Source organism: Oncorhynchus gorbuscha, linkage group LG08 (genome assembly GCF_021184085.1).
Source record: "Oncorhynchus gorbuscha isolate QuinsamMale2020 ecotype Even-year linkage group LG08, OgorEven_v1.0, whole genome shotgun sequence".
Classification (NCBI taxonomy): domain Eukaryota; kingdom Metazoa; phylum Chordata; class Actinopteri; order Salmoniformes; family Salmonidae; genus Oncorhynchus; species Oncorhynchus gorbuscha.
The window spans coordinates 36,066,823-36,086,432 of record NC_060180.1 but is presented as its reverse complement, the minus strand read 5'-3'; the positions used below and the strand labels follow the sequence as shown (position 1 = coordinate 36,086,432).

The following is a 19,610-nucleotide window of genomic DNA, read 5'->3' as shown; positions in this document are numbered from 1 at the left end:
AAGTGTGCAGTTATTTATACTGTGTGTGTTGTAGGTGAGTTTGGGGAAGTGTGTAGTTATTTATACTGTGTGTGTTGTAGGTGAGTTTGGTGAGGTGTGTAGTTATTTATACTGTGTGTGTTGTAGGTGAGTTTGGTGAGGTGTGTAGTTATTTATACTGTGTGTGTGTGTTGTAGGTGAGTTTGGGGAAGTGTGTAGTTATTTATACTGTGTGTGTTGTAGGTGAGTTTGGGGAAGTATGTAGTCATTTATACTGTGTGTGTTGTAGGTGAGTTTGGGGAAGTATGTAGTCATTTATACTGTGTGTGTTGTAGGTGAGTTTGGGGAAGTATGTAGTCATTTATACTGTGTGTGTTGTAGGTGAGTGTGGGGAAGTGTGTAGTTATTTCTACTGTGTGTGTTGTAGGTGAGTTTGGGGAAGTGTGTAGTTATTCATTCTGTGTGTGTTGTAGGTGAGTTTGGGGAAGTGTTTAGTTATTTATACTGTGTGTGTTGTAGGTGAGTGTGGGGAAGTGTGTAGTTATTTATACTGTGTGTGTGTGTTGTAGGTGAGTTTGGGGAAGTGTGTAGTTATTTATACTGTGTGTGTGTTGTAGGTGAGTTTGGGGAGGTGTGTAGTTATTTATACTGTGTGTGTTGTAGGTGAGTTTGGGGAAGTGTGTAGTTATTTATACTGTGTGTGTTGTAGGTGAGTGTGGGGAAGTGTGTAGTTATTTATACTGTGTGTGTTGTAGGTGAGTTTGGGGAGGTGTGTAGTTATTTATACTGTGTGTGTTGTAGGTGAGTTTGGGGAAGTGTGTAGTTATTTATACTGTGTATGTTGTAGATGAGTTTGGGGAAGTGTGTAGTTATTTATACTGTCTGTGTTGTAGGTGAGTTTGGGGATGTGTGTAGTTATTTATACTGTGTATGTTGTAGGTGATTGTGGGGAAGTGTGTAGTTATTTATACTTTGTGTGTGTGTTGTAGGTGAGTGTGGGGAAGTGTGTAGTTATTTATACTGTGTGTGTTGTAGATGATTCTGGGGAAGTGTGTAGTTATTTATAATGTGTGTTGCAGGTGAGTTTGGGGAAATGTGTAGTTATTTATACTGTGTGTGTTGTAGGTGATTGTGGGGAAGTGTGTAGTTATTTATACTGTGTGTGTTGTAGGTGATTCTGGGGAAGTGTGTAGTTATTTATACTGTGTGTGTTGTAGGTGAGTTTGGGGATGTGTGTAGTTATTTATACTGTGTGTGTGTGTTGTAGGTGAGTTTGGGGAAGTGTGTAGTTATTTATACTGTGTGTGTTGTAGGTGAGTTTGGGGAAGTGTGTAGTCATTTATACTGTGTGTGTTGTAGGTGAGTGTGGGGAAGTGTGTAGTTATTTCTACTGTGTGTGTTGTAGGTGAGTGTGGGGAAGTGTGTAGTTATTTCTACTGTGTGTGTTGTAGGTGAGTTTGGGGAAGTGTGTAGTTATTTATACTGTGTATGTTGTAGATGAGTTTGGGGAAGTGTGTAGTTATTTATACTGTCTGTGTTGTAGGTGAGTTTTGGGATGTGTGTAGTTATTTATACTGTGTATGTTGTAGGTGATTGTGGGGAAGTGTGTAGTTATTTATACTGTGTGTGTTGTAGGTAAGTGTGGGGGTGTGTAGTTATTTATACTGTTTGTGTTGTAGGTGAGTGTGGGGAAGTGTGTAGTTATTTATACTGTGTGTGTTGTAGTTGAGATGGGGAAGTGTGTAGTTATTTATACTGTGTGTGTTGTAGGTGAGTTTGGGGAAGTGTTTAGTTATTTATACTGTGTGTGTTGTAGGTGAGTTTGGGGAGGTGTGTAGTTATTTATACTGTCTGTGTTGTAGGTGAGTTTGGGGATGTGTGTAGTTATTTATACTGTGTGTGTTGTAGGTGAGTTATTTATACTTTGTGGGGAAGTGTGTAGTTATTTATACTGTTGTGTGTGTTTGTAGGTGAGTTTGGGGAAGTGTGTAGTTATTTATACTGTGTGTGTTGTAGGTGAGTTTGGGGAGGTGTGTAGTTATTTATACTGTGTGTGTTGTAGGTGAGTTTGGGGAAGTGTGTAGTTATTTATACTGTGTGTGTTGTAGGTGAGTTTGGGGAAGTGTGTAGTTATTTATACTGTGTGTGTTGTAGGTGAGTTTGGGGAAGTTGTAGTTATTTATACTGTGTGTGTTGTAGGTGAGTTTGGGGAAGTGTGTAGTTATTTATACTGTGTGTGTTGTAGGTGAGTGTGGGGAAGTGTGTAGTTATTTATACTGTGTGTGTTGTAGGTGAGTTTGGGGAAGTGTGTAGTTATTCATTCTGTGTGTGTTGTAGGTGAGTTTGGGGAAGTGTTTAGTTATTTATACTGTGTGTGTTGTAGGTGAGTGTGGGGAAGTGTGTAGTTATTTATACTGTGTGTGTTGTAGGTGAGTGTGGGGAAGTGTGTAGTTATTTATACTGTGTGTGTGTGTTGTAGGTGAGTTTGGGGAGGTGTGTAGTTATTTATACTGTATGTGTGTTGGTGAGTTTGGGGAAGTGTGTAGTTATTTATACTGTGTGTGGTGAGTTTGGGGAAGTGTGTAGTTATTTATACTGTGTGTGTTGTAGGTGAGTTTGGGGAAGTGTGTAGTTATTTATACTGTGTGTGTTGTAGGTGAGTTTGGGGAAGTGTGTAGTTATTTATACTGTGTGTGTTGTAGGTGAGTTTGGGGAAGTGTGTAGTTATTTATACTGTGTGTGTTGTAGGTGAGTTTGGGGAAGTGTGTAGTTATTTATACTGTGTGTGTTGTAGGTGAGTTTGGGGAGGTGTGTAGTTATTTATACTGTGTGTGTTGTAGGTGAGTTTGGGGAAGTGTGTAGTTATTTATACTGTGTGTGTTGTAGGTGAGTGTGGGGAAGTGTGTAGTTATTTATACTGTGTGTGTTGTAGGTGATTCTGGGGAAGTGTGTAGTTATTTATACTGTGTGTTGTAGGTGAGTTTGTGGAAATGTGTAGTTATTTATACTGTGTGTGTTGTAGGTGATTGTGGGGAAGTGTGTAGTTATTTATACTGTGTGTGTTGTAGGTGAGTGTGGGGAAGTGTGTAGTTATTTATACTGTGTGTGTTGTAGGTGAGTGTGGGGAAGTGTGTAGTTATTTATACTGTGTGTGTTGTAGGTGAGTTCTGGGGAAGTGTGTAGTTATTTATACTGTGTGTGTTGTAGGTGAGTTTGGGGAAGTGTGTAGTTATTTATACTGTGTGTGTGTGTTGTAGGTGAGTTTGGGGAAGTGTGTAGTTATTTATACTGTGTGTGTTGTAGGTGAGTTTGGGGAAGTGTGTAGTTATTTATACTGTGTGTGTTGTAGGTGAGTTTGGGGAAGTGTGTAGTTATTTATACTGTGTGTGTTGTAGGTGAGTTGGGGAAGTGTGTAGTTATTTCTACTGTGTGTGTTGTAGGTGAGTTTGGGGAAGTGTGTAGTTATTTATACTGTGTGTGTTGTAGATGAGTTTGGGGAAGTGTGTAGTTATTTATACTGTGTGTGTTGTAGGTGAGTTTGGGGATGTGTGTAGTTATTTATACTGTGTGTGTTGTGGGGAGTGTGTTATTTATACTGTGTGTGGGGAGTGTGAGTTATTTATACTGTGTGTGTTGTAGGTGTGTGGGGAGTTGTATTTATACTGTGTGTGTTGTAGGTGAGTTTGGGGAAGTGTGTAGTTATTTATACTGTGTGTGTTGTAGGTTGAGTTTGGGGAAGTGTGTAGTTATTTATACTGTGTGTGTTGTAGGTGAGTTTGGGGAAGTGTGTTAGTTATTTATACTGTGTGTGTTGTAGGTGAGTTTGGGGATGTGTGTAGTTATTTATACTGTGTGTGTTGTAGGTGAGTTGTGGGGAAGTGTGTAGTTATTTATACTGTGTGTGTGTGTAGGTGAGTGTGGGGAAGTGTGTAGTTATTTATACTGTGTGTGTTGTAGGTGAGTTTGGGGAAGTGTGTAGTTATTTATACTGTGTGTGTTGTAGGTGAGTTTGGGGAAGTGTGTAGTTATTCATTCTGTGTGTGTTGTAGGTGAGTTTGGGGAAGTGTTTAGTTATTTATACTGTGTGTGTTGTAGGTGAGTGTGGGGAAGTGTGTAGTTATTTATACTGTGTGTATGTGTGTTGTTGGTGAGTGTGGGGAAGTGAGTAGTTATTTATACTGTGTGTGTGTGTTGTAGGTGAGTTTGGGGAGGTGTGTAGTTATTTATACTGTATGTGTGTTGTAGGTGAGTTTGGGGAAGTGTGTAGTTATTTATACTGTGTGTGTTGTAGGTGAGTGTGGGGAAGTGTGTAGTTATTTATACCGTGTGTGTTGTAGGTGAGTTTGGGGAGGTGTGTAGTTATTTATACTGTGTGTGTTGTAGGTGAGTTTGGGGAAGTGTGTAGTTATTTATACTGTGTATGTTGTAGATGAGTTTGGGGAAGTGTGTAGTTATTTATACTGTCTGTGTTGTAGGTGAGTTTGGGGATGTGTGTAGTTATTTATACTGTGTATGTTGTAGGTGATTGTGGGGAAGTGTGTAGTTATTTATACTTTGTGTGTGTGTTGTAGGTGAGTGTGGGGAAGTGTGTAGTTATTTATACTGTGTGTGTTGTAGATGATTCTGGGGAAGTGTGTAGTTATTTATACTGTGTGTGCAGGTGAGTTTGGGGAAATGTGTAGTTATTTATACTGTGTGTGTTGTAGGTGATTGTGGGGAAGTGTGTAGTTATTTATACTGTGTGTGTTGTAGGTGAGTTTGGGGAAGTGTGTAGTTATTTATACTGTGTGTGTTGTAGGTGAGTTTGGGGATGTGTGTAGTTATTTATACTGTGTGTGTGTGTTGTAGGTGAGTTTGGGGAAGTGTGTAGTTATTTATACTGTGTGTGTTGTAGGTGAGTTTGGGGAAGTGTGTAGTTATTTATACTGTGTGTGTTGTAGGTGAGTGTGGGGAAGTGTGTAGTTATTTATACTGTGTGTGTTGTAGGTGAGTGTGGGGAAGTGTGTAGTTATTTATACTGTGTGTGTTGTAGGTGAGTTTGGGGAAGTGTGTAGTTATTTATACTGTGTATGTTGTAGATGAGTTTGGGGAAGTGTGTAGTTATTTATACTGTCTGTGTTGTAGGTGAGTTTTGGGATGTGTGTAGTTATTTATACTGTGTATGTTGTAGGTGATTGTGGGGAAGTGTGTAGTTATTTATACTGTGTGTGTTGTAGGTAAGTGTGGGGAAGTGTGTAGTTATTTATACTGTTTGTGTTGTAGGTGAGTGTGGGGAAGTGTGTAGTTATTTATACTGTGTGTGTTGTAGTTGAGATGGGGAAGTGTGTAGTTATTTATACTGTGTGTGTTGTAGGTGAGTTTGGGGAAGTGTTTAGTTATTTATACTGTGTGTGTTGTAGGTGAGTTTGGGGAGGTGTGTAGTTATTTATACTGTCTGTGTTGTAGGTGAGTTTGGGGATGTGTGTAGTTATTTATACTGTGTGTGTTGTAGGTGATTGTGGGGAAGTGTGTAGTTATTTATACTTTGTGTGTGTGTTGTAGGTGAGTGTGGGGAAGTGTGTAGTTATTTATACTGTGTGTGTTGTAGGTGAGTGTGGGGAAGTGTGTAGTTATTTATACTGTGTGTGTTGTAGGTGAGTTTGGGGAAGTGTGTAGTTATTTATACTGTGTGTGTGTTGTAGGTGAGTTTGGGGAAGTGTGTAGTTATTTATACTGTGTGTTGTAGGTGAGTTTGTGGAAATGTGTAGTTATTTATACTGTGTGTGTTGTAGGTGAGTTTGGGGAGTGTGTAGTTATTTATACTGTGTGTGTTGTAGGTGTGTTGTGGGGAAGTGTGTAGTTATTTATACTGTGTGTGTTGTAGGTGAGTGTGGGGAAGTGTGTAGTTATTTATACTGTGTGTGTTGTAGGTGAGTTTGGGGAAGTGTGTAGTTATTTATACTGTGTGTGTTGTAGGTGAGTTGGGGAAGTGTGTAGTTATTTATACTGTGTGTGTTGTAGGTGAGTTTGGGGAAGTGTGTAGTTATTTATACTGTGTGTGTTGTAGGTGAGTTTGGGGAAGTGTGTAGTTATTTATACTGTCTGTGTTGTAGGTGAGTTTGGGGATGTGTGTAGTTATTTATACTGTGTGTGTTGTAGGTGATTGTGGGGAAGTGTGTAGTTATTTATACTTTGTGTGTGTGTTGTAGGTGAGTGTGGGGAAGTGTGTAGTTATTTATACTGTGTGTGTTATAGGTGAGTGTGGGGAAGTGTGTAGTTATTTATACTGTGTGTGTTGTAGGTGAGTTTGGGGAGGTGTGTAGTTATTTATACTGTGTGTGTGTGTTGTAGGTGAGTTTGGGGAAGTGTGTAGTTATTTATACTGTGTGTGTTGTAGGTGAGTTTGGGGAAGTGTGTAGTTATTTATACTGTGTGTGTGTTGTAGGTGAGTTTGGGGAAGTGTGTAGTTATTTATACTGTGTGTTGTAGGTGAGGTTGTAAATGTGAGTTGTGGGGGTGATTGTGTGTGTAGTTATTTATACTGTGTGTGTTGTAGGTGAAGTGTGTAGTTATTTATACTGGGGAAGTGTGGGGAAGTGTGTTATTTATACTGTGTGTGTGTGTTGTAGGTGAGTGTGGGGAGGTGTGTAGTTATTTATACTGTGTGTGTTGTAGGTGAGTTGGGGAAGTGTGTAGTTATTTATACTGTGTGTGTTGTAGGTGAGTGTGGGGAAGTGTGTAGTTATTTATACTGTGTGTGTTGTGTGTGTGTAGTTTGGGGATGTGTGTAGTTATTTATACTGTGTGTGTGTGTGTGTTTGTGTTGTAGGTGAGTTTGGGGAAGTGTGTAGTTATTTATACTGTGTGTGTTGTTGTAGGTGAGTTTGGGGAAGTGTGTAGTTATTTATACTGTGTGTGTTGTAGGTGAGTTTGGGGAAGTGTGTAGTTATTTATACTGTGTGTGTTGTAGGTGAGTTTGGGGAGGTGTGTAGTTATTTATACTGTGTGTGTTGCTGTAGGTGAGTTTGGGGAGGTGTGTAGTTATTTATACTGTGTATGTTGTAGGTGAGTTTGGGGAAGTGTGTAGTTATTTATACTGTGTGTGTTGTAGGTGAGTTTGGGGAAGTGTGTAGTTATTTATACTGTGTGTGTTGTAGGTGAGTTTGGGGAAGTGTGTAGTTATTTATACTGTGTGTGTTGTAGGTGAGTGTGGGGAAGTGTGTAGTTATTTATACTGTGTGTGTTGTAGGTGAGTTTGGGGAAGTGTGTAGTTATTTATACTGTGTGTGTTGTAGGTGAGTTTGGGGAAGTGTGTAGTTATTTATACTGTGTGTGTGTAGGTGAGTGTGGGGAAGTGTGTAGTTATTTATACTGTGTGTGTGTGTTGTAGGTGAGTGTGGGGAAGTGTGTAGTTATTTATACTGTGTGTGTTGTTGTAGGTGAGTTTGGGGAGGTGTGTAGTTATTTATACTGTGTGTGTTGTAGGTGAGTTTGGGGAAGTGTGTAGTTATTTATACTGTGTGTGTTGTAGGTGAGTTTGGGGAAGTGTGTAGTTATTTATACTGTGTGTGTTGTAGGTGAGTTTGGGGAAGTGTGTAGTTATTTATACTGTGTGTGTTGTAGGTGAGTTTGGGGAAGTGTGTAGTTATTTATACTTTGTGTGTGTGTGTTGTAGGTGAGTGTGGGGAAGTGTGTAGTTATTTATACTGTGTGTGTTGTAGGTGAGTTTGGGGAAGTGTGTAGTTATTTATACTGTGTGTGTTGTAGGTGAGTTTGGGGAAGTGTGTTAGTTATTTATACTGTGTGTGTTGTAGGTGAGTTTGGGGAAGTGTGTAGTTATTTATACTGTGTGTGTTGTAGGTGAGTGTGGGGAAGTGTGTAGTTATTTATACTGTGTGTGTTGTAGGTGAGTTTGGGGAAGTGTGTAGTTATTTATACTGTGTGTGTTGTAGGTGAGTTTGGGGAAGTGTGTAGTTATTTATACTGTGTGTGTTGTAGGTGAGTGTGGGGAAGTGTGTAGTTATTTATACTGTGTGTGTTGTAGGTGAGTTTGGGGAAGTGTGTAGTTATTTATACTGTGTGTGTTGTAGGTGAGTTTGGGGAAGTGTGTAGTTATTTATACTGTGTGTGTTGTTGTAGGTGAGTTTGGGGAAGTGTGTAGTTATTTATACTGTGTGTGTTGTAGGTGAGTTTGGGGAAGTGTGTAGTTATTTATACTGTGTGTGTTGTAGGTGAGTTTGGGGAAGTGTGTAGTTATTTATACTGTGTGTGTTGTAGGTGAGTGAGTGGGGGAAGTGTGTAGTTATTTATACTGTGTGTGTTGTAGGTGAGTTGGGGAAGTGTGTAGTTATTTATACTGTGTGTGTTGTAGGTGAGTTTGGGGAAGTGTGTAGTTATTTATACTGTCTGTGTTGTAGGTGAGTTTGGGATGTGTGTAGTTATTTATACTGTGTGTGTTGTAGGTGATTGTGGGGAAGTGTGTAGTTATTTATACTGTGTGTGTTGTAGGTGAGTGTGGGGAAGTGTGTAGTTATTTATACTGTGTGTGTTGTAGGTGAGTGTGGGGAAGTGTGTAGTTATTTATACTGTGTGTGTTGTAGTTGAGATGGGGAAGTGTGTAGTTATTTATACTGTGTGTGTTGTAGGTGAGTTTGGGGAAGTGTTTAGTTATTTATACTGTGTGTGTTGTAGGTGAGTTTGGGGAAGTGTGTAGTTATTTATACTGTGTGTGTTGTAGGTGAGTTTGGGGATGTGTGTAGTTATTTATACTGTGTGTGTTGTAGGTGATTTGGGGAAGTGTGTAGTTATTTATACTGTGTGTGTTTGTAGGTGAGTTTGGGGAAGTGTGTAGTTATTTATACTGTGTGTGTTGTAGGTGAGTTTGGGGAAGTGTGTAGTTATTTATACTGTGTGTGTTGTAGGTGAGTTTGTGGTGTTGTAGGTGAGTTTGGGGAGGTGTGTAGTTATTTATACTGTGTGTGTTGTAGGTGAGTTTGGGGAAGTGTGTAGTTATTTATACTGTGTGTGTTGTAGGTGAGTTTGGGGAAGTGTGTAGTTATTTATACTGTGTGTGTTGTAGGTGAGTTTGGGGATGTGTGTAGTTATTTATACTGTGTGTGTTGTAGGTGAGTGTGGGGAAGTGTGTAGTTATTTATACTGTGTGTGTTGTAGGTGAGTGTGGGGAGTGTGTAGTTATTTATACTGTGTATGTTGTAGATGAGTTTGGGGAAGTGTGTAGTTATTTATACTGTCTGTGTTGTAGGTGAGATGGGGAAGTGTGTAGTTATTTATACTGTGTGTGTTGTAGGTGAGTTTGGGGAAGTGTTTAGTTATTTATACTGTGTGTGTTGTAGGTGAGTTTGGGGAGGTGTGTAGTTATTTATACTGTCTGTGTTGTAGGTGAGTTTGGGGATGTGTAGTTATTTATACTGTGTGTGTTGTAGGTGATTGTGGGGAAGTGTGTTATTATTTATACTGTGTGTGTGTTGTAGTTAGGTGAGTTTGGGGAGGTGTGTAGTTATTTATACTGTGTGTGTTGTAGGTGAGTTTGGGGAAGTGTGGGAAGTGTGTAGTTATTTATACTGTGTGTGTTGTAGGTGAGTTTGGGGAAGTGTGTAGTTATTTATACTGTGTGTGTTGTAGGTGAGTTTGTAGGTGTGTTGTAGGTGAGGTTGTGGAAATGTGTAGTTATTTATACTGTGTGTGTTATAGGTGATTGTGGGGAAGTGTGTAGTTATTTATACTGTGTGTGTTGTAGGTGAGTGTGGGGAAGTGTGTAGTTATTTATACTGTGTGTGTGTGTTGTTGGTGAGTGTGGGGAGGTGTGTAGTCATTTATACTGTGTATGTTGTAGTTGAGATGGGGAAGTGTGTAGTTATTTATACTGTGTGTGTTGTAGGTGAGTGTGGGGAAGTGTGTAGTTATTTATATTGTGTTTGTTTGTGTGTGTGTAGTAGGTGAGTTTGGGGATGTGTGTAGGTATTTATGTTGTGTGTGTGTGTGTGTGTGTTGTGTTTGTGTTGTAGGTGAGTTTGGGGAGTTGTGTAGTTATTTATACTGTGTGTGTGTGTTGTAGGTGAGTTTGGGGAAGTGTGTAGTTATTTATACTGTGTGTGTTGTAGGTGAGTTCTGGGGATGTGTGTAGTTATTTATACTGTGTGTGTTGTAGGTGAGTTTGGGGAGGTGTGTAGTTATTTATGCTGTGTGTGTGTGTGTAGGTGAGTTTGGGGAGGTGTGTAGTTATTTATACTGTGTATGTTGTAGTTGAGATGGGGAAGTGTGTAGTTATTTATACTGTGTGTGTTGTAGGTGAGTTTGGGGAAGTGTGTAGTTATTTATACTGTGTGTGTTGTAGGTGAGTTTGGGGAAGTGTGTAGTTATTTATACTGTGTGTGTTGTAGGTGAGTGTGGGGAAGTGTGTAGTTATTTATACTGTGTGTGTTGTAGGTGAGTTTGGGGAAGTGTGTAGTTATTTATACTGTGTGTGTTGTAGGTGAGTTTGGGGAAGTGTGTAGTTATTTATACTGTGTGTGTTGTAGGTGAGTGTGGGGAAGTGTGTAGTTATTTATACTGTGTGTGTGTGTTGTTGGTGAGTGTGGGGAAGTGTGTAGTTATTTATACTGTGTGTGTTGTAGGTGAGTTTGGGGAAGTGTGTAGTTATTTATACTGTGTGTGTTGTAGGTGAGTGTGGGGAAGTGTGTAGTTATTTATACTGTGTGTGTTGTAGGTGAGTTTGGGGAGGTGTGTAGTTATTTATACTGTGTGTGTTGTAGGTGAGTTTGGGGAAGTGTGTAGTTATTTATACTGTGTATGTTGTAGATGAGTTTGGGGAAGTGTGTAGTTATTTATACTGTGTGTGTTGTAGGTGAGTTTGGGGATGTGTGTAGTTATTTATACTGTGTATGTTGTAGGTGATTGTGGGGAAGTGTGTAGTTATTTATACTGTGTGTGTTGTAGGTGAGTGTGGGGAAGTGTGTAGTTATTTATACTGTGTGTGTTGTAGGTGAGTTTGGGGAGGTGTGTAGTTATTTATACTGTGTGTGTTGTAGGTGAGTTTGGGGAAGTGTGTAGTTATTTATACTGTGTGTGTTGTAGGTGAGTTTGGGGAAGTGTGTAGTTATTTATACTGTGTGTGTTGTAGGTGAGTTTGGGGAAGTGTGTAGTTATTTATACTGTGTGTGTTGTAGGTGAGTTTGGGGAAGTGTGTAGTTATTTATACTGTGTGTGTTGTAGGTGAGTGTGGGGAAGTGTGTAGTTATTTATACTGTGTGTGTTGTAGATGATTTGGGGAAGTGTGTAGTTATTTATACTGTGTGTGTTGTAGGTGAGTTTGGGGAAGTGTGTAGTTATTTATACTGTGTGTGTTGTAGGTGAGTGTGGGGAAGTGTGTAGTTATTTATACTGTGTGTGTTGTAGGTGAGTTTGGGGAAGTGTGTAGTTATTTATACTGTGTGTGTTGTAGGTGAGTTTGGGGAAGTGTGTAGTTATTTATACTGTGTGTGTTGTTGTAGGTGAGTTTGGGGAAGTGTGTAGTTATTTATACTGTGTGTGTTGAGTAGTGAGTTTGGGGAAGTGTGTAGTTATTTATACTGTGTGTGTTGTAGGTGAGTTGGGGAAGTGTGTAGTTATTTATACTGTGTGTGTTGTAGGTGAGTGTGGGGAAGTGTGTAGTTATTTATACTGTGTGTGTTGTAGGTGAGTTTGGGGATGTGTGTAGTTATTTATACTGTGTATGTTGTAGATGAGTTTGGGGAAGTGTGTAGTTATTTATACTGTCTGTGTTGTAGGTGAGTTTGGGGAAGTGTGTAGTTATTTATACTGTGTGTGTGTTGTAGGTGAGTGTGGGGAAGTGTGTAGTTATTTATACTGTGTGTGTTGTAGGTGAGTGTGGGGAAGTGTGTAGTTATTTATACTGTGTGTGTTGTAGGTGAGTGTGGGGAAGTGTGTAGTTATTTATACTGTGTGTGTTGTAGGTGAGTTTGGGAAGTGTGTAGTTATTTATACTGTGTGTGTTGTAGGTGAGTTTGGGGAAGTGTGTAGTTATTTATACTGTGTGTGTTGTAGGTGAGTTTGGGGAGGTGTGTAGTTATTTATACTGTGTGTGTTGTAGGTGAGTTTGGGGAAGTGTGTAGTTATTTATACTGTGTGTGTTGTAGGTGAGTTGTGGGGAAGTGTGTAGTTATTTATACTGTGTGTGTTGTAGGTGAGTTTGGGGAAGTGTGTAGTTATTTATACTGTGTGTGTTGTAGGTGAGTGTGGGGAAGTGTGTAGTTATTTATACTGTGTGTGTTGTAGGTGAGTTTGGGGAGGTGTGTAGTTATTTATACTGTGTGTGTGTGTAGGTGAGTTTGGGGAAGTGTGTAGTTATTTATACTGTGTGTGTTGTAGGTGAGTTTGGGGAAGTGTGTAGTTATTTATACTGTGTGTGTTGTAGGTGAGTTTGGGGAAGTGTGTAGTTATTTATACTGTGTGTGTTGTAGGTGAGTGTTTGGGGAAGTGTGTAGTTATTTATACTGTGTGTGTTGTAGGTTTATAGTGTGGGGAAGTGTGTAGTTATTTATACTGTGTGTGTTGTAGGTGAGTTGGGGAAGTGTGTAGTTATTTATACTGTGTGTGTTGTAGTTGAGTTGGGGAAGTGTGTAGTTATTTATACTGTGTGTGTTGTAGGTGAGTTTGGGGAAGTGTTTAGTTATTTATACTGTGTGTGTTGTAGGTGAGTTTGGGGAGGTGTGTAGTTATTTATACTGTCTGTGTTGTAGGTGAGTTTGGGGATGTGTGTAGTTATTTATACTGTGTGTGTTGTAGGTGATTGTGGGGAAGTGTGTAGTTATTTATACTTTGTGTGTGTGTTGTAGGTGAGTTTGGGGAAGTGTGTAGTTATTTATACTGTGTGTGTTGTAGGTGAGTGTGGGGAAGTGTGTAGTTATTTATACTGTGTGTGTTGTAGGTGAGTTTGGGGATGTGTGTAGTTATTTATACTGTGTGTGTTGTAGGTGAGTTTGGGGAAGTGTGTAGTTATTTATACTGTGTGTGTTGTTGTAGGTGAGTGTGGGGAAGTGTGTAGTTATTTATACTGTGTGTGTTGTAGGTGATTTGGGGAAGTGTGTAGTTATTTATACTGTGTGTGTTGTAGGTGAGTTTGGGGAAGTGTGTAGTTATTTATACTGTGTGTGTTGTAGGTGAGTTTGGGGAAGTGTGTGTAGTTATTTATACTGTGTGTGTTGTAGGTGAGTTTGGGGAAGTGTGTAGTTATTTATACTGTGTGTGTTGTAGGTGAGTTTGGGGATGTGTGTAGTTATTTATACTGTGTGTGTGTGTTGTAGGTGTAGTGTGGGGAAGTGTGTAGTTATTTATACTGTGTGTGTGTGTAGGTGAGTTTGGGGAGGTGTGTAGTTATTTATACTGTGTGTGTTGTAGGTGAGTTTGGGGAAGTGTGTAGTTATTTATACTGTGTACTGTTGTAGGTGAGTTTGGGGAAGTGTGTAGTTATTTATACTGTGTGTGTTGTAGGTGAGTTTGGGGAAGTGTGTAGTTATTTATACTGTGTGTGTTGTAGGTGAGTTTGGGGAAGTGTGTAGTTATTTATACTGTGTGTGTGTGTAGGTGAGTGTGGGGAAGTGTGTAGTTATTTATACTGTGTGTGTTGTAGGTGATTCTGGGGAAGTGTGTAGTTATTTATACTGTGTGTGTTGTAGGTGAGTTTGGGGAAGTGTGTAGTTATTTATACTGTGTGTGTTGTAGGTGAGTTGTTTATACTGGGAGGTGTGTGTGTAGTTATTTATACTGTGTGTGTTGTAGGTGAGTTTGGGGAAGTGTGTAGTTATTTATACTGTGTGGGGAAGTGTGTAGTTATTTATACTGTGTGTGTTGTAGGTGAGTGTGGGGAAGTGTGTAGTTATTTATACTGTGTGTGTTGTAGGTGAGTTTGGGGAAGTGTGTAGTTATTTATACTGTGTGTGTTGTAGGTGAGTGTGGGGAAGTGTGTAGTTATTTATACTGTGTGTGTTGTAGGTGAGTGTGGGGAAGTGTGTAGTTATTTATACTGTGTGTGTTGTAGGTGAGTTTGGGGAAGTGTGTAGTTATTTATACTGTGTGTGTTGTAGGTGAGTTTGGGGAAGTGTGTAGTTATTTATACTGTGTGTGTTGTAGGTGAGTTTGGGGATGTGTTATTTATACTGTGTGTGTGTAGGTGAGTTATTTATACTGTGTGTGTTGTAGGTGAGTTTGGGGAAGTGTGTAGTTATTTATACTGTGTGTGTTGTAGGTGAGTTTGGGGAAGTGTGTAGTTATTTATACTGTGTGTGTTGTAGGTGAGTGTGGGGAAGTGTGTAGTTATTTATACTGTGTGTGTTGTAGGTGAGTTTGGGGAAGTGTGTAGTTATTTATACTGTGTGTGTTGTAGGTGAGTTTGGGGAAGTGTGTAGTTATTTATACTGTGTGTGTTGTAGGTGAGTTTGGGGAGGTGTGTAGTTATTTATACTGTGTGTGTTGTAGGTGAGTTTGGGGAAGTGTGTAGTTATTTATACTGTGTGTGTTGTAGGTGAGTGTGGGGAAGTGTGTAGTTATTTATACTGTGTGTGTTGTAGGTGAGTGTGGGGAAGTGTGTAGTTATTTATACTGTGTGTGTTGTAGGTGAGTGTGGGGAAGTGTGTAGTTATTTATACTGTGTGTGTTGTAGGTGAGTTTGGGGAAGTGTGTAGTTATTTATACTGTGTGTGTTTGTAGGTGAGTTTGGGGAAGTGTGTAGTTATTTATACTGTGTGTGTTGTAGGTGAGTTTGGGGAAGTGTGTAGTTATTTATACTGTGTGTGTGTGTAGGTGAGTTTGGGGAAGTGTGTAGTTATTTATACTGTGTGTGTTGTAGGTGAGGTTTTGGGAAGTGTGTAGTTATTTATACTGTGTGTGTTGTAGGTGAGTTGGGGAAGTGTGGGTGTGTGTTGTTGTAAGTGTGGGGAAGTAGTTATTTATACTGTGTGTGTTGAGTTTGGGGAGTGTGTGATTTATACTGTGTGGGGGTGAGTTTGTGTGTAGTTATTTATACTGTGTGTGTTGTAGGTGAGTTGGGGAAGTGTGTAGTTATTTATACTGTGTGTGTTGTAGGTGAGTGTGGGGAAGTGTGTAGTTATTTATACTGTGTGTGTTGTGTGTGTAGTGGTGAGTTTGGGGAAGTGTGTAGTTATTTATACTGTGTGTGTTGTGTGGTGAGTGTGTGGTGATACTGTGTGTGTTGTAGTGTGTGTGGGGAGTTATTTATACTGTGTGTGTTGTAGGTGAGTTTGTGGGGAGTGTTTGGGGAGTGTGTTTATTATTGTGTGTGTTGTGTTGTAGGTGAGTTTGGGGAAGTGTGTGTTATTTATACTGTGTGTGTTGTAGGTGAGTTTGGGGAAGTGTGTAGTTATTTATACTGTGTGTGTTGTAGGTGAGTTTGGGGAAGTGTGTAGTTATTTATACTGTGTGTGTTGTAGGTGAGTTTGGGGAGGTGTGTAGTTATTTATACTGTGTGTGTGTTGTAGGTGAGTTTGGGGAAGTGTGTAGTTATTTATACTGTGTGTGTTGTAGGTGAGTTTGGGGAAGTGTGTAGTTATTTATACTGTGTGTGTTGTAGGTGAGTTTGGGGAAGTGTGTAGTTATTTATACTGTGTGTGTTGTAGGTGAGTTTGGGGAAGTGTGTAGTTATTTATACTGTGTGTGTTGTAGGTGAGTTTGGGGAAGTGTGTAGTTATTTATACTGTGTGTGTTGTAGGTGAGTTTGGGGAAGTGTGTAGTTATTTATACTGTGTGTGTTGTAGGTGAGTTTGGGGAAGTGTGTAGTTATTTATACTGTGTGTGTTGTAGGTGAGTTTGGGGAAGTGTGTAGTTATTTATACTGTGTGTGTTGTAGGTGAGTTTGGGGAAGTGTGTAGTTATTTATACTGTGTGTGTTGTAGGTGAGTTGGGGGAAGTGTGTAGTTATTTATACTGTGTGTGTGTGTTGTAGGTGAGTTTGGGGAAGTGTGTAGTTATTTATACTGTGTGTGTGTGTGTGTTGTAGGTGAGTTTGGGGAGGTGTGTAGTTATTTATACTGTGTGTGTTTGTTGTAGGTGAGTTTGGGGAAGTGTGTAGTTATTTATACTGTGTGTGTTGTAGGTGAGTTTGGGGAAGTGTGTAGTTATTTATACTGTGTGTGTTGTAGGTGAGTGTGGGGAAGTGTGTAGTTATTTATACTGTGTGTGTTGTAGGTGAGTTTGGGGAAGTGTGTAGTTATTTATACTGTGTGTGTTGTAGGTGAGTTTGGGGAAGTGTGTAGTTATTTATACTGTGTGTGTTGTAGGTGAGTTTGGGGAGTGTGTAGTTATTTATACTGTGTGTGTTGTAGGTGAGTTTGGGGAAGTGTGTTATTTATTTATACTGTGTGTGTTGTAGGTGAGTGTGTAGGGGAAGGGAAGTGTGTAGTTATTTATACTGTGTGTGTTGTGAGTGTGGGGAAGTGTGTAGGTGAGTTTGGGGAGTGTGTAGTTATTTATACTGTGTGTGTGTGTTGTAGGTGAGTTTGGGGAAGTGTGTAGTTATTTATACTGTGTGTGTGTAGGTGAGTTTGGGAAGTGTGTAGTTATTTATACTGTGTGTGTTGTAGGTGAGTTTGGGGAGGTGTGTAGTTATTTATACTGTGTGTGTTGTAGGTGAGTTTGGGGAGGTGTGTAGTTATTTATACTGTGTGTGTTGTAGGTGAGTGTGGGGAAGTGTGTAGTTATTTATACTGTGTGTGTTGTAGGTGAGTTTGGGGAAGTGTGTAGTTATTTATACTGTGTGTGTTGTAGGTGAGTTTGGGGAAGTGTGTAGTTATTTATACTGTGTGTGTTGTAGGTGAGTTTGGGGAAGTGTGTAGTTATTTATACTGTGTGTGTTGTAGGTGAGTTTGGGGAAGTGTGTAGTTATTTATACTGTGTGTGTTGTAGGTGAGTTTGGGGAAGTGTGTAGTTATTTATACTGTGTGTGTTGTAGGTGAGTTTGGGGAAGTGTGTAGTTATTTATACTGTGTGTGTTGTAGGTGAGTTTGGGGAAGTGTGTAGTTATTTATACTGTGTGTGTTGTAGGTGAGTTGTGGGAAGTGTGTGTGTAGTTATTTATACTGTGTGTGTTGTAGGTGAGTTTGGGGAAGTGTGTAGTTATTTATACTGTGTGTGTTGTTGGTGAGTTTGGGGAAGTGTGTAGTTATTTATACTGTGTGTGTTGTAGGTGAGTTTGGGGAAGTGTGTAGTTATTTATACTGTGTGTGTTGTAGGTGAGTGTGGGGAAGTGTGTAGTTATTTATGTGTGTGTGTTGTTGTAGGTGAGTGTGGGGAAGTGTGTAGTTATTTATACTGTGTGTGTTGTAGGTGAGTTTGGGGAAGTGTGTAGTTATTTATACTGTGTGTGTTGTAGATGAGTTTGGGGAAGTGTGTAGTTATTTATACTGTGTGTGTTGTAGGTGAGTTTGGGGAAGTGTGTAGTTATTTATACTGTGTGTGTTGTAGGTGAGTGTGGGGAAGTGTGTAGTTATTTATACTGTGTGTGTTGTAGTAGTGAGTTTGGGGAAGTGTGTAGTTATTTATACTGTGTGTGTGTGTAGGTGAGTTTGGGGAAGTGTGTAGTTATTTATACTGTGTGTGTTGTAGGTGAGTTTGGGGAAGTGTGTAGTTATTTATACTGTGTGTGTTGTAGGTGAGTTTGGGGAAGTGTGTAGTTATTTATACTGTGTGTGTTGTAGGTGATTGTGGGGAGGTGTGTAGTTATTTATACTGTGTGTGTTGTAGGTGAGTTTGGGGAAGTGTGTAGTTATTTATACTGTGTGTGTTGTAGGTGAGTTGGGGAAGTGTGTAGTTATTTATACTGTGTGTGTTGTAGGTGAGTTTGGGGAAGTGTGTAGTTATTTATACTGTGTGTGTTGTAGGTGAGTTTGGGGAAGTGTGTAGTTATTTATACTGTGTGTGTTGTAGGTGAGTTTGGGGAGGTGTGTAGTTATTTATACTGTGTGTGTTGTAGGTGAGTGAGTTGGGGGAAGTGTGTAGTTATTTATACTGTGTGTGTGTGTGTAGGTGAGTTTGGGGAAGTGTGTAGTTATTTATACTGTGAGTGTGTGTTATTTATACTGTGTGTGTTGTAGGTGAGTTTGGGGAAGTGTGTAGTTATTTATACTGTGTGTGTTGTAGGTGAGTTTGGGGAAGTGTGTAGTTATTTATACTGTGTGTGTTGTAGGTGAGTGTGGGGAAGTGTGTAGTTATTTATACTGTGTGTGTGTGTAGGTGAGTTTGGGGAAGTGTGTAGTTATTTATACTGTGTGTGTTGTAGGTGAGTTTGGGGAAGTGTGTAGTTATTTATACTGTGTGTGTTGTAGGTGAGTTTGGGGAAGTGTGTAGTTATTTATACTGTGTGTGTTGTAGGTGAGTTTGGGGAAGTGTGTAGTTATTTATACTGTGTGTGTTGTAGTAGGTGAGTTTGGGGAAGTGTGTAGTTATTTATACTGTGTGTGTGTGTGTTTGTGTGTAGGTGAGTTTGGGGAAGTGTGTAGTTATTTATACTGTGTGTGTTGTAGGTGAGTTTGGGGAAGTGTGTAGTTATTTATACTGTGTGTGTTGTAGGTGAGTTTGGGGAAGTGTGTAGTTATTTATACTGTGTGTGTTGTAGGTGAGTTTGGGGAAGTGTGTAGTTATTTATACTGTGTGTGTTGTAGGTGAGTTTGGGGAGGTGTGTAGTTATTTATACTGTGTGTGTTGTTGTAGGTGAGTTTGGGGAAGTGTGTAGTTATTTATACTGTGTGTGTTGTAGGTGAGTTTGGGGAAGTGTGTAGTTATTTATACTGTGTGTGTTGTAGGTGAGTTTGGGGAAGTGTGTAGTTATTTATACTGTCTGTGTTGTAGGTGAGTTTGGGGAAGTGTGTAGTTATTTATACTGTGTGTGTTGTAGGTGAGTGTGGGGAAGTGTGTAGTTATTTATACTGTGTGTGTGTAGAAGTGTGTGTAGTTATTTATACTGGTGTGTGTTGTAGGTGAGTTTGGGGAAGTGTGTAGTTATTTATACTGTGTGTGTGTGTTGTAGGTGAGTTTGGGGAGGTGTGTAGTTATTTATACTGTGTGTGTTGTAGGTGAGTTTGGGGAAGTGTGTAGTTATTTATACTGTGTGTGTTGTAGGTGAGTGTGGGGAAGTGTGTAGTTATTTATACTGTGTGTGTGTGTTGGTGAGTTTGGGGAAGTGTGTAGTTATTTATACTGTGTGTGTTGTAGGTGAGTTTGGGGAAGTGTGTAGTTATTTATACTGTGTGTGTTGTAGGTGAGTTTGGGGAGGTGTGTAGTTATTTATACTGTGTGTGTTGTAGGTGAGTTTGGGGAAGTGTGTAGTTATTTATACTGTGTGTGTTGTAGGTGAGTTGGGGAAGTGTGTAGTTATTTATACTGTGTGTGTTGTAGGTGAGTTTGGGGAAGTGTGTAGTTATTTATACTGTGTGTGTTGTAGGTGAGTTTGGGGAAGTGTGTAGTTTGGGGAAGTGTGTAGTTATTTATACTGTGTGTGTTGTAGGTGAGTTTGGGGAAGTGTGTAGTTATTTATACTGTGTGTGTTGTAGGTGAGTTTGGGGAAGTGTGTAGTTATTTATACTGTGTGTGTTGTAGGTGAGTTTGGGGAAGTGTGTAGTTATTTA

The 19,610-nt window shown here is 39.6% G+C and overlaps 1 protein-coding gene across 2 annotated transcripts in view; it reads left to right on the top strand.

Moving 5' to 3' along the window:
* epha4b (eph receptor A4b) overlaps positions 1 to 19,610 on the top strand; it is a 197,148-nt gene that overhangs the window by 122,687 nt on the left and 54,851 nt on the right. The gene's annotated exons all lie outside the window — the stretch shown is intronic.